This window comes from Papaver somniferum, chromosome 6, assembly GCF_003573695.1.
Source record: "Papaver somniferum cultivar HN1 chromosome 6, ASM357369v1, whole genome shotgun sequence".
NCBI lineage: Eukaryota > Viridiplantae > Streptophyta > Magnoliopsida > Ranunculales > Papaveraceae > Papaver > Papaver somniferum.
In genome coordinates this window covers 56,190,802-56,203,333 of record NC_039363.1, presented here as the reverse complement: position 1 = coordinate 56,203,333, position 12,532 = coordinate 56,190,802, and the positions used below count along the sequence as shown (strand labels likewise).

Here is a 12,532-nt window from a genome sequence, read left to right as displayed (position 1 = left end):
GCTCTGATACCAACACTGTAGCGCCCCCTAAGCTAGCATCTGACTAATCCAAGAGATTAACTAAATAAAGAGGCACTACGAATCTAATTCAAATACTTAAACATTCAATTAAGAAATCTGCTACAAAAGTTATCCAAAAACTAACCCCGCTCAGAATATATATACATGAACTTCTCTGAAATGATACATATATAATAGTCAATTGGTTTACAGATACAATAAACAACATAATAAACATAGCGGAAGTTAACTAATTAACGGAGTCAACACTTGTGGCTTTCGCTGCGCAACTCTGATCTGTCTCTGAAAACTGAAAGTGGGAATAATTAGCATTTAACTTCTAAGTAATCATACACAAGATTAAGAAAAAAAATAATGTTTTCCCAGACATTAAATAGTGACCAAGTCACTGAGATACACAAACACGAATATGGACAAGCTTTCTTCTTCAAACAATATATACTATGGTTGTGCAATTCCGAACTCGCAAATCCACACCTAATCGTAAATATGGATGTCGACAATTCCGAACTCGGAAACTGTCAACCAATATAAGCATAAAAGCTGAATTCATGTAGATATAAATGTGAAGGAGCGTATCATATATACCACAAGTGGAAATTCGTATTTCCCATAACAATTCATATGACAAACAAACATTACAAGTCCTTTCCAAACCATGGAAAGATTCAAAGAATCAACAAAATTATCATAACGCAATTTAAATAAAGCAAGGATTGCATAGACAGACAATGCATGGTTTGTTAAATATAAAATTTTGTAAAAGAAACAACAATGGTTACAAAAGAGTCAAATGTATTCCCACCTCTTTTGATGACAAGCCACGCCTACCTCGAGATCCACGATCCACTGGTTCATCCTTTGAATCGATCGTTGTTAATATAGACTAACTGTTAATCACACAAGAAGTCTAAGAATCTAGCCAAAAGGCTCACACAAGAAACATACAAATCTATCTAACGGTTCAAGCCCATTAATGGTTCTATACATCTTCATTATCCATCTCTTGCATAGCTAAGAGTTTCCTAATCCATTTAGATTGATTCTATATTCCATAGCTAAGTCTTATGAATATCTACAACTTTGTAGAAGAAACCAAAGGTTAATTCGGACCATAAGTGGTCCAAACACTAATTAAGATTGATGTCCCTAAGACCAAGCCCATGGGCCTGATCCGGTACGACCCACTAGTCCGATCCACTACACAAGACCTGACCCAACTGGGTCAATCTAACGGTCACTGACGGTCAAAGGGTCAACTAACAATCCACGTCAAGTCAAAGTCCAGGGTCAATGGTCAAACGGTTAACTCAGTCAACTAACTGAGTCAAATCGGGATCATAACCAAATACAGATTTAACTCAACTCAGTCAGTTAAGAATAAACCGAGCCAGACTGAATAAACTCAGACAGGCCAAGGGTTCTTCTCACACAGCTGAGGCTCTAACTCTACAACACTACTCAAGTTTAACTTCAATCTATACATTACACCAATTAATTCATTCAAATTATAATTCAAATTTTTATTACAATTATAAACTCTAATTACCTGCAACTGCAGATTTAAACTTTTCACAGCAACACTAATTGCAATTCTACAATCACTATCAATTCAGATTACTTTCAACTCTCAAACACACGACTATACCCCTATAACTGCAAGTTCAGTCCAACTACAAACCAACTTCTGGCATTCAACTTCACTACCACCTTCAATCCTGTAACAATTTTAGCTTCAGTTCAATACTTCAACACTCCACATGAATCACCACCAACAATATTATCTCCATTACAAACAATCCCCCTACAATTGCACATAAATGCAATCCTTCTCCTGCCACTGCAACATAACAATTCCCAGTTCTTCCCAGCACGCATGACCACTACTTGCACCACTAACTCTAATACAACCATATACAACCACCATTCCTAATTACCTCACCACTTCCATCATTTACCTTTAACCCAAACATCATCTCGTGTTCTTCATTGCAACACCAACAGTTCTCTGTAACACAATTCCTTATTCAGTTCACTATAATTCCATGAAATCAACATCAGTAGCTACAAAACACCACTATGGAACTCGACTCCATCTGCAACCACAATTCATCTCCAATGCTAAACACATTCCATTCTCAACTGCACTGTCAAATAACTCCACGACATCCAAATCCCAATACCCATTTCATCTAATTCAACACGACTCCCTGTGAATCAGAACAACCTTCACCTACATTTCTTATATCATTCATAATCACACTACCAAATAAATATCTCAGACTCGAGCCACTCAAACACTCAAACCATTCACCAACACAAAACCACAAACACTCCATAACACCACCAATTCATCGTAGAGAACCATCACATATATACATCTCATCCCCTGTCATATCAACAACATCACCACCACAATTATACTCATCTCAGCAATGTCAGTAAGAAACCAAATTAACCATACACAACAGACCCAGCCAAGGAATTTCAATCTTAAACTGAAATACACACACAACTTAAGAATAAATTATGGAATCTTAAATTTAACTTACCCTTTCCTTCCGAGTCTTGAATCAACACCAACAATAGCTTCAACATATTCTTACTGATTAATCGATCCCTGGCCTTCATCAGCAACACTAGTTTTCAATCAAAATCTAATTCAATTCCCAAACCTTCATTAAAACAGAACCAAACCCTAACTTCCTGATTCATCAACAACACGGATTCACATCATCAATTAAACGATAACCCCTTCATTCTTTGACTATCAGAAACTCAATTACCCATCCATTTCATCTTCTCACTCTATTCTGCAACTCCTATGAAACCATAATTCCATGACTCTTCTCTAAAACAACTTCAGATCCTCAATTGAACCAATACCCATGATTCTTCATCCAGCCGTAGCTCTAATTTCATCTCTTGAACTTCAGAACCTAAATTAACTTTATACCTCTAATTTAATTCATCTTTACTTCATCTTCCAGCGCTAAATCAACTTCCAATACTTCCATCTTTACTCTCGTATCATCTACATACTACGCTGACTAAGATCCACTCGACTAAGATCAAACTCAATCCTTGAATTAAGATTATTAGAAAGGAAAGAGGAAGAACATGGAGGAGCAGAAGAAGAAATAGAAACGAGAAGAAAAAGAAGATAAGAATTAAGAAGAAATGATTTTTCTTCGATTTGGTTTTGGGAGATAATATCAACGGGGAATACTAAACACCCACTATCCGATGATAAGGGAAGCCCAAGTCGGTCTACTGAAAAAAACTATTTTACCCTTTATGCTTATCTGATGATTTCTTCTTCATCCAATATCCGAACGACACGTTTGAGTAGTCCATCTCGCATAACTTTTCGAGACCTATTCGACAACACTAATTTCATATTTAGATCGTTGTTAGATTAATTTCTATTAATTAACGTTCGCGTTAAACTAATCGAGTTATTATCGGTTAATTCGCCACTTGACTGGTCTAATAGCGCTGACAAGCTTGAGGGTCCTTACATTCTCCCCACCTTATATCATTTTCGTCCTCGAAAATCAAACTATTCTTCTGATCATCAAAAACTCCCCACCTTATAGAATAACCCCATTTCTTATCTAAGCACAATCAACATAAACAAGGCACAAACCTATATGGTTCTATAACTAAAATCTAAAATTTGTAGCTCTAAGTTCAATTACACTGAGTTAAATTCTATCAAATACGGAAGTCTAAGTTTTTTACACTAATTTCTATCTTATAAAATACTTGTCTTTAATTATAAAGGAGATTCCTACGAATTTATTTCTAAGTGAATTTATATCTATAGGTTTCCTGAGGAATTATACCAAGCTTCTATGATCAGCGATCTATTGGTTTCTAAAATAATTATACTAAAATTCTATGATCGGTCCTCTCTGAATGTAGTTGCCCTGTCAAGGTTGGCCAATCCCAACAATGCCTTCCTACGAACAGAGAAAACACAACCTTCACTATTCCCCAGTGCTGGATTAACTAAATACAAACTTGTTACGATTATCTAAGTATTAATTTATTAAGATTAATTAGTCTCTAAACTTTTATCGTATTTGGTGTGAGTCTGATAAATTTACTTCGTAAAATATATTAAGAGTTTACATCATTTTAAGCAATTTAGTCATCTAAATTTATTTACTTATTTATTAAATAATCTCAATTCGACTTTTACGCCACTTTATAATATTTCATTATTTTAACTTTATTGTAATACCATATATATATATAAATTTTCCCAAAATTATCCATTATAAATTTACTACCAGCCTAATTATTTGCATACTATTATTAATTGTATTATTATTCTCATTATTCTTAAGTTGATAGTCCGGCTGACACACTAAGCCTTAATCTTGTAAATATAATTCTACTTCTACGTAAAGATTGTTCGGATTGAATCAATATATTATATCTTGTTATATGTTGGCGTTGGTAACTTAATATGATCTAAATTTGAGTCTGCATAAAATTATTATATATCCTAATAGTCTTTAGATTTTGCTATTACTGTAGAGTATCCTATTAATATATGAATTTATTTTCTTTTAATTCTTCTATTACACTAAACATCAGAATACTATTATTACTACTTTATGTATATTTGTTTCATTATAAAGATTTTCTGGATCATTTTGTTAGACTAAAGATAATTTCGATACAAGAATTCTAACAAGTGTCTTTTTGTTTTATAAATTTTAAGTATTATCTTAACCATCTAGTTCAAATACAAAACAACTATTCCTAATTTGTCATTAGTTTAATTTACAAAACTTGACCATATGTAAGTGTTAACAATTTTTCTGTCGATTTAATCATAATCATTATTTTTCTTTATCGTTAAATACCCTCATTCACATTTTAGTTAAGTTACTAAGTTCAATACGATACTAATTGATAAATGCTAGCGTCACTTTACTAAAAATTATTATTACTATTAGTATCGTCTATAATTACTATTATAGTATTTTTTTTATTAACACTGATGGTCGAACTATGATTCTAACTACTCTTAGAAATATTATTGAGTCTCAAAAATAATATTAACATTTATGTGATTATAAATTAATGACCCTATGCATAAGTCAAGGTGTTCAATAAATTTCTATGTGACATTTTATCAATAATACTAAACTCACTAATTTTAGTATTGAATAATGTACGTGTTCATACTTTTTAAATTAATTATTCCCAAATCCCTATTAGCTAAAGTTAATGGTGTACCCTACAATTTTTACTTCATTACAAACAAACAAATCAATCAATCAAATAATTCTTTTAACTGTAGAGAGTTTTTAATGATTAAGATCTATCTCACAACCCAACCCAGTTCTAAACTAATCTAGTTCACTAACTGGCACTAGCTATTCCTATTGTCACCCATATAAGATCTAATAGTGAGCTCTGATACCAACACTGTAGCGCCCCCTGGGACCGTGCCTGTTGGCCGGCCGGCCATGCCTTGGCCATTGCCGGTCCCACACTCCATCATTCCCTATTTTATTATTATTTTATTTCTCTCATCTCATGGAAGTTCCCTAATTTCATAAAACTATCCAGTTTCATGGGATTTCCTTCAAATCAGAGAAAATACATAAAATCACATAAAACTGGGAAAGTGTGGGACCGTGCTTGCCATCCGGCCGACAATGCCCTAGCCGTGGTCAGTCCCACACCTTGTAATTCCATGTTTTATCTATTAATTTTCATTATCTCATGTATTTTTGCTAGTTTCAGCAAAACCCTGGATACTGCATATTTTCTCAAAATGTTGCTCAAACGCGCATCAGAAAATATCGAAACTCTCAGGACTGAGATACGGACACCATGGTGACACGGGCACATCCCCTTGACCGACCAAGGGTGGACCTAAGGCTTGCAAACATCCGGTCCCACACGTTTTAATGATTGTAACCTAATTTGCTCGATTGCTCATATTAGGTTCAAACTCTTTTCAAACAACTGGGGGTTTGCTCAAAAGACCATCAATTGGTCCAACGACCACCAAGAGCCGGTCTCATGACCTCTTGGTTGGTCCCTCATCTTTTCATGACTAGGTTTTATTATCTGACGCTCACACGAGCATTATTTTAATAAATGATTAAACCAGCATTTAATCATTCTTTCACCAACTGGTCTTCAAGAGACTTTGGTATTTTGCTCATTCGAGCATCTGGACGTTACATGGTCGACTCATCATCCCCTGTAGCCGGTCCCTGCAATCCCTGCTTCGCTGATTTTCAATAAATCGTTAATTCATTAAAATTAGGGTTTTGAATCCAGAGCTATGCGAAAACATAATTTTGAGTGGAGTCAAATGCTGATAATTTTATGTTGATCGTACGATCAACACTTTGTTTATTATACTCGACCCAGCAGTCAATATCTTAAATTAATATTTTATTTGGTTATGTTACCAACAATTCATCAAACGAGCAATATTTGCTCAAACCCGCAATATTTGCTCAGACTAGTAATATCTTCTCAAACCAGCATTATTTGCTCAGATTAAAAAATATTTGTTCAACTATCAATATTCAATGATTCAGCAACACGTTTTGCTCGTCTTAGGTTATCAACATAATAATACCTCGTCTCAGCAGACATTTAATTCATGAGTTTCAGAAAATTTGCATATCATGTTCAACTCAGCAATACATGGACTAATCGTCCCATAAAGTCAGAAACTGACTCCACAATCACGAGACATCAATCGTGTCACATGGGGGGATAATAACTAGGGTTTTGGTCAGGCGGTCTAAAGCACCTGTGTTCATACACACGACGAGAATGTGAGCAAGTCGTGCAATCAGTTGGAAGAGTCAGCAAAGTAGTGGGTGGAAAGTTAACCAAGTCTCCGCACGATGAGCAACTGGTTTTGACATGATTTCCCACTTCCCCATTCTCTGATTCCAGCAACTGTCAAACTTCATGAGATTATGGTGTTTTCAACTTAGCAATATAAAAGACCTCTGAATCATGATTGAAAGGACAAGGAATTTCTCGGCAAGTTCATACAGACAATCTTTCGTCTACACGAACTCATCGTATGAGCAATCACCCTCAATTGAGTAAAATTAAATCATTCATAGCGTTCTTATGCTGAATTCACAACACACCTAAAATCTCAGATCACCATTGATCTCACACATTTCTCAGCTTCCCTCCTACAGATCAACCCATCCTCTCTTGTGACCGAATTGACTCTGGAACGGCCATTGTTCTTGGTTTAAGCCGGAGTCCTACAGATTGATCTCTCGAACTTAAAGCACTCCCTTTTTGCAGTGCATCTGTGTAAGGTTCAATATTTCACTCGGTTCAAGGAGTCTCCACACAGACGTCTCTTCAATTCCGTAAAAACCAGCAAATCGTTTTTCCCCATCTACAAAAGCGAAAGGTACCGGTTAAACGGTCTTATATAACTTTTTGTTACTAAAGCCAAGAGTACTAAAGCACCACATAATGATTATCCATTTTTAGCTTGAAGATGATAGTCAAATTGGCCAACCAGCAACATGGTATCATTAAAAGTGGCAACTTAAAATGCAGACGTTACAAGCTCGCCAAGTAACATAGACTCAAATTATTAAATCTTGAGAAGCCTTATATATATATGATTGACACAACATATTCGATCAAAGTAGAGTTATATCTAAATCCAACCCAAACAAAAACAAAAACTCGAGAAAACTATTAGCATCGTTAAGTGTTGTAAAACCTAACTAACTAGTAAAGCCAAACTAAGTAACATGAAAGAAAGATCCTTACCTAAATCTTATAATAGTTCATGCATGTAACTTAAGCCTCAAACAGTATTGTTGTAACAAAATAAAATCACATCTCATCATACAACCCGTGATTTTCATTAACTTGTTCTTTGATACAGCCGAATAAAAACCCTAATCATGCTTTAACTAGTAAACCTATAATATCTAATATCTGATTCCATGAGATCGAATAAAAAATCTAACATCCATTTAATATTCATTCTATAATGGGTTGTAGAAATAATACCAACAACAAAGATCGACTCTGAAGAGGTAGGTTCCATGTAAAGATTAGAGATAGTAAAAATAGAATAAAAACCCTAATCATGCTTTAACTGGTAAACCTATAAGATCTAACATCTGATTCCGTGAGATCGAATAAAAAATCTAACATCAATTTAATATTCATTCGATAATGGGTTGTAGAAATAATACCAACAACAAAGATCGAGTCTGAAGAGGTAGGTTCCTTGTAAAGATTAGAGACAGTAGCAGAATTATGATTTCATAGAGAGAATGAATCGAATAATAAAAACTGAAATGTAGATCGAACTCATCTTTCTTTTTCTTTTTGGAATTTAACCAAACCATCAGGCGGGAATTGAATTTCCTTTTGAAATCATCCCGCCCAGTAAAATTCATTTTCATCACCCGCCAAACAAAATATTTTTGGTGTTGTTCTTTTTTTATTTCCAAATTTTTGATGTTTAACCAATATGGTTAGTTTCCTTATTTTATGAGAGAATATATCGTAGACAGTTATGATAAAATTGTTTCCCAAAATTTTCGAAATTTAGTTTCCTATCTCTAACCAACTCGAGAAGAGGCCATAGAAAAAAATTACTTTATTTCGAATAATATTTTCCTTAATAATTTTAAGCTGGGTTGTCTCCTGTATTATTCTTGGTTTAGGGAGGAAACAAATGAATTATTAATGGCACCTATGTAGGAAACGTATTATTCAAAACTCATCCATTTTCATGTTCATCATTTCCAGAAAACATAAAAATTCAGCATGAATCATTCATCACATAAATGTCAACCTACTTATCAGCGTAAAAAGCATGCATCTAGTGCAGTACTTAAAAAATAAATACAACCACCGCTGAAAACAAAATGGTCAAACAAAATGCTTTATATTTAAAAATACGTAAACTAACAGTTCACACATCAAAAACCCTGTTTAAAAAAGCAAAGAACTTGTTAGATGAGTCAGGTTCTTTGTCAGATTAGTCTGGTTCCTCATTCTCATCCAAATCCACGCAAAGATCATTATCATTAACATCATCGTATATCAGTACTTTACTTTCAATAACACTTTACTTGTTCAAACTCGTATTTTTGTTAAAAGTATTGGCAAGGAGATAATAAGATCAGACCTAAAGTGATAAATTGATTCTTATTGTTTACAGGGGGGAACAACTGTATGTTTCTACATTTCCTCCGTTATTTCAGCTAATTATATTTATTTTTCCTAAAGAATGCACACCTCATAAATAAATAAATTTGCAAGAGTATATTGCATTCTGTAAAGTCTGTGAACTTGTAAATAATTATCTGATTTATTTCATGATTCCAATACCTAAGTAATAAAAGAATTCTTAAACATCACCTTCTTCTAAATGACAAAATTAGCAAAAGAAACAAGAAATGAAAACAACTTTCAAAGCGTCCGCAAAAAAAATAATTAAAGAGCATTTATCCAAAAATCATCAGTTTTTCTTCAACTTTTTTGATGGTGGTGTCTCTGCATGTAATGGATCAGGTTGTGACATTCTCGACGCGCCAAACCTTGTCTTCCTATGTTGCCCATTTGAAAGTTGGCATGCCTTCTGCACAGTTGGTGCATATAACCTTCTCTGCGCCTTTTTAGTCTTCTGAGAAATATTTTCATAGGATGCATGCATGACTCCCCGAATGTGGATTGACTGCTAGGTGCTCCTCATTCAGTTTATCACTGTCCAATTTCTTCTCAAAATCTAAAACTGGTTCTGGTTGCTTATGAGGTTTTCCATGCTGTGGAGTTTCCTGCAGCAAGAGATTAAATGTATTATATATATACATATATATATATATATTCTAAATCCAAGGCGAATTCGTCTGTCATGTGAATTCTCAACAAGAGACAGACAAAAGTCATTTTTCTAACAATGTAATAAAGCCAACTTCACTGAAGGCCGCGCCATTTTTCACAGCTGACGCCCGTAATAAAATCCATAACCAAATATCAATTTTCTAATTTACAGTGGCATTCATGTTCCATTTAGGTGTTAATATATTTTTTTCTCGTACTTATTCTTTAATCAAACTGAATACACGATTTATGTAAAACAATTTATATACTTGATTAACAAAGCAAAAGAGCTAAGAAACTAACCTTGTCATCAGAGATGGAACAGTTATCTTTCGGCCATGCCACAAAACCATATTCATCTTCCCCTAATAACTTAAACTCACCACTTGGTTTCGTTAATACAAATGACGGATCTATGACCTCTAGAATATTGGCAGCATAACAGTGTTTAGGAATCTCTTGTCCATGTATTTTCTGGTTAGGCACCGAGGTAAAATACTGCCTCTAGCAACGACATTTCCCCTAGATCCATTCCAAAAGTCGTATTTTGCTTTCTGCGGAGATACGGCATATGAACATCATATAAAAACAAGATGCTAGAATTAGCAATATAGATTTACGAAGAAAAAAAAATCAAAAAAAACATACTCCATTAGATGTCTTAGCCAGAGGTTCTGCCGTAGATGTGCATGACTTCTCTGGATATATTGAAGGATTTGGTTGGGAATTACTAGTAGAGTTCCGCATAAGATTAGGAGACTGCTTCTTAGATCCATCAGAAGGGTTGTTACATGCAGGAGACTTCTGCAGAGAAGTAGTTGGTTGTGAATTACTGGTAAGGTTCTGCATAAGATTAAAAGAGTTATTAGTTACTTTTGAAAGTTACACATATTTCTATTTTTCTACGTTCTCTAATTTACACTTGGATCGGTGATTCATATAATTGATAGACTGGTTTATGTATATTCGACTTACAAATCAAACAAGCCAAGAAACTAACCTTCTTAGCAGGATCGGGTAAGATTAACACCATACTTTGGCAATGAATCGCTTTTCCAAGAGTTTGTCCTAATGTTTCCATACCATCAAATCGTACGGGTAGACAAAAATTCGGTTTTATTACTTCCTCAATCAGGATTTTGTGGCAATCAACCTCCACCCCATCCTTTCCATGTAATTGTTGTTTTCCTGCTAACAGAAAATCTCTACCTCTAGCAAGGACATTCTCCTTAGACTCGTCAAAAAGGTAGCACCTTTTACCCTGCGGAAATATATGGCATATGAACTTCAAGCGAAAACTTCAAAGCAAATTTGAGATTTAAAATGCATGTAAAAATAAAACAGATACCGGATGAACTACTGCAGTTTTCGTGATCTCAGATTTTCTCCGATTAAATGTAGCTTTTGATGTCACACCCAGAGTATGTTTCCCCGAATTTTGTTGAGTTACCTGCAGCGGTAGAGTAATATTCCATATTCGGGTAACAAATATACCAAATTCCACCGTGAATGTGAAGACACTGATGAATTGAATAGGTAACAAATACAAGGTTCTCCAAAATATACCCTAGCATCCGTGATTCATATAGTTGATAACATATTTCAGACTCATATGGTCTTAAGATCATTAACTGGTTTAAAACACATACCTTCAGAACTTTTTCAGATATTGATTTCACAGCCTCAGGATGTTTTGGTTGACTTACCTGCATCGGAATATTGAAATGAAATATGTACCTTATTTTTGCAGAGAAACCATTTAAGCACAATGCACAACTGACTCACAATCAAGTAGCTAAACACATATCTCATTCTAAAATAGACACTAACGTCCGTGATTCATATAGCTGATAACATATTCGTCTCTTATCTCAAACAAGATACATATATAAAACTGGTTTGTGTAAAAACATATCCAATGAGTTAATAAAGCAAACAAGCCAAGCAACCAACCTTTTGATCCAAGATGGTTTGATTTGATGGCCAACTAATTTCAGCATCACCAACATCTCTTAAAGTTTTTAACCCAGTTTTCCCAAAGGGTAATTTGATGGTTTCATTTAGTACTTCACTAACCCGGACGCCATATCATGTAGCTGAACCCGTCACTCCTGACTTCATTTTATAAAGTATCTTCTTTGTAGAGTAAGCTCTACCAAAGGCAACAATGTTGTCCTTTTATCCAGACCAAAGCTTGCATCCTATGCCCTGCAGAAACACAAGGCGCATGAGAGATAGTGAATGGAAGATTAAAAATTTAAATGCGTTGGAAAACCATACATCAATGGTAACTTTTTCAGATGCCACATTCTGAGATTCCCTAGTGAATGGAGGAGACGGAGACGTCTTTTTTGATATTAAAGACACCGGGGATTCAGTAGAAACGGTCGGCGTTTTAGTACAAGGAGAGTCTCGCTTCGCGGACCATTTGATGCTTTCAGATGACTTCTGCGGACCGGATTTCCCATGTTTTTTAGGAAGTTGCTTAACTGATTCTGGACCTATGTTATTCTTAGATGAATTGGAGGCGTTGCTGAGTCCTGCATCCTGTGACTGTAGTTGAACATATTGTTTGAAAACATCAGATACTGTCCACCAGTTTTTAAAAAAAAATTAAACAATCTAATCAAAACTCAAT

The 12,532-nt window shown here is 34.7% G+C and overlaps 1 long non-coding RNA gene across 1 annotated transcript; it reads right to left on the bottom strand.

Annotated features, from left to right (window-relative positions):
- Nucleotides 1-1,491: 1,491 nt before the first annotated feature.
- Nucleotides 1,492-3,174, bottom strand: LOC113287630. Its single transcript, XR_003330191.1, has 2 exons — nucleotides 2,574-3,174; nucleotides 1,492-2,410 (listed from the first exon to the last, which is right to left on the bottom strand). It is a non-coding gene; the product is annotated as an uncharacterized LOC113287630 (long non-coding RNA).
- Nucleotides 3,175-12,532: the final 9,358 nt, after the last annotated feature.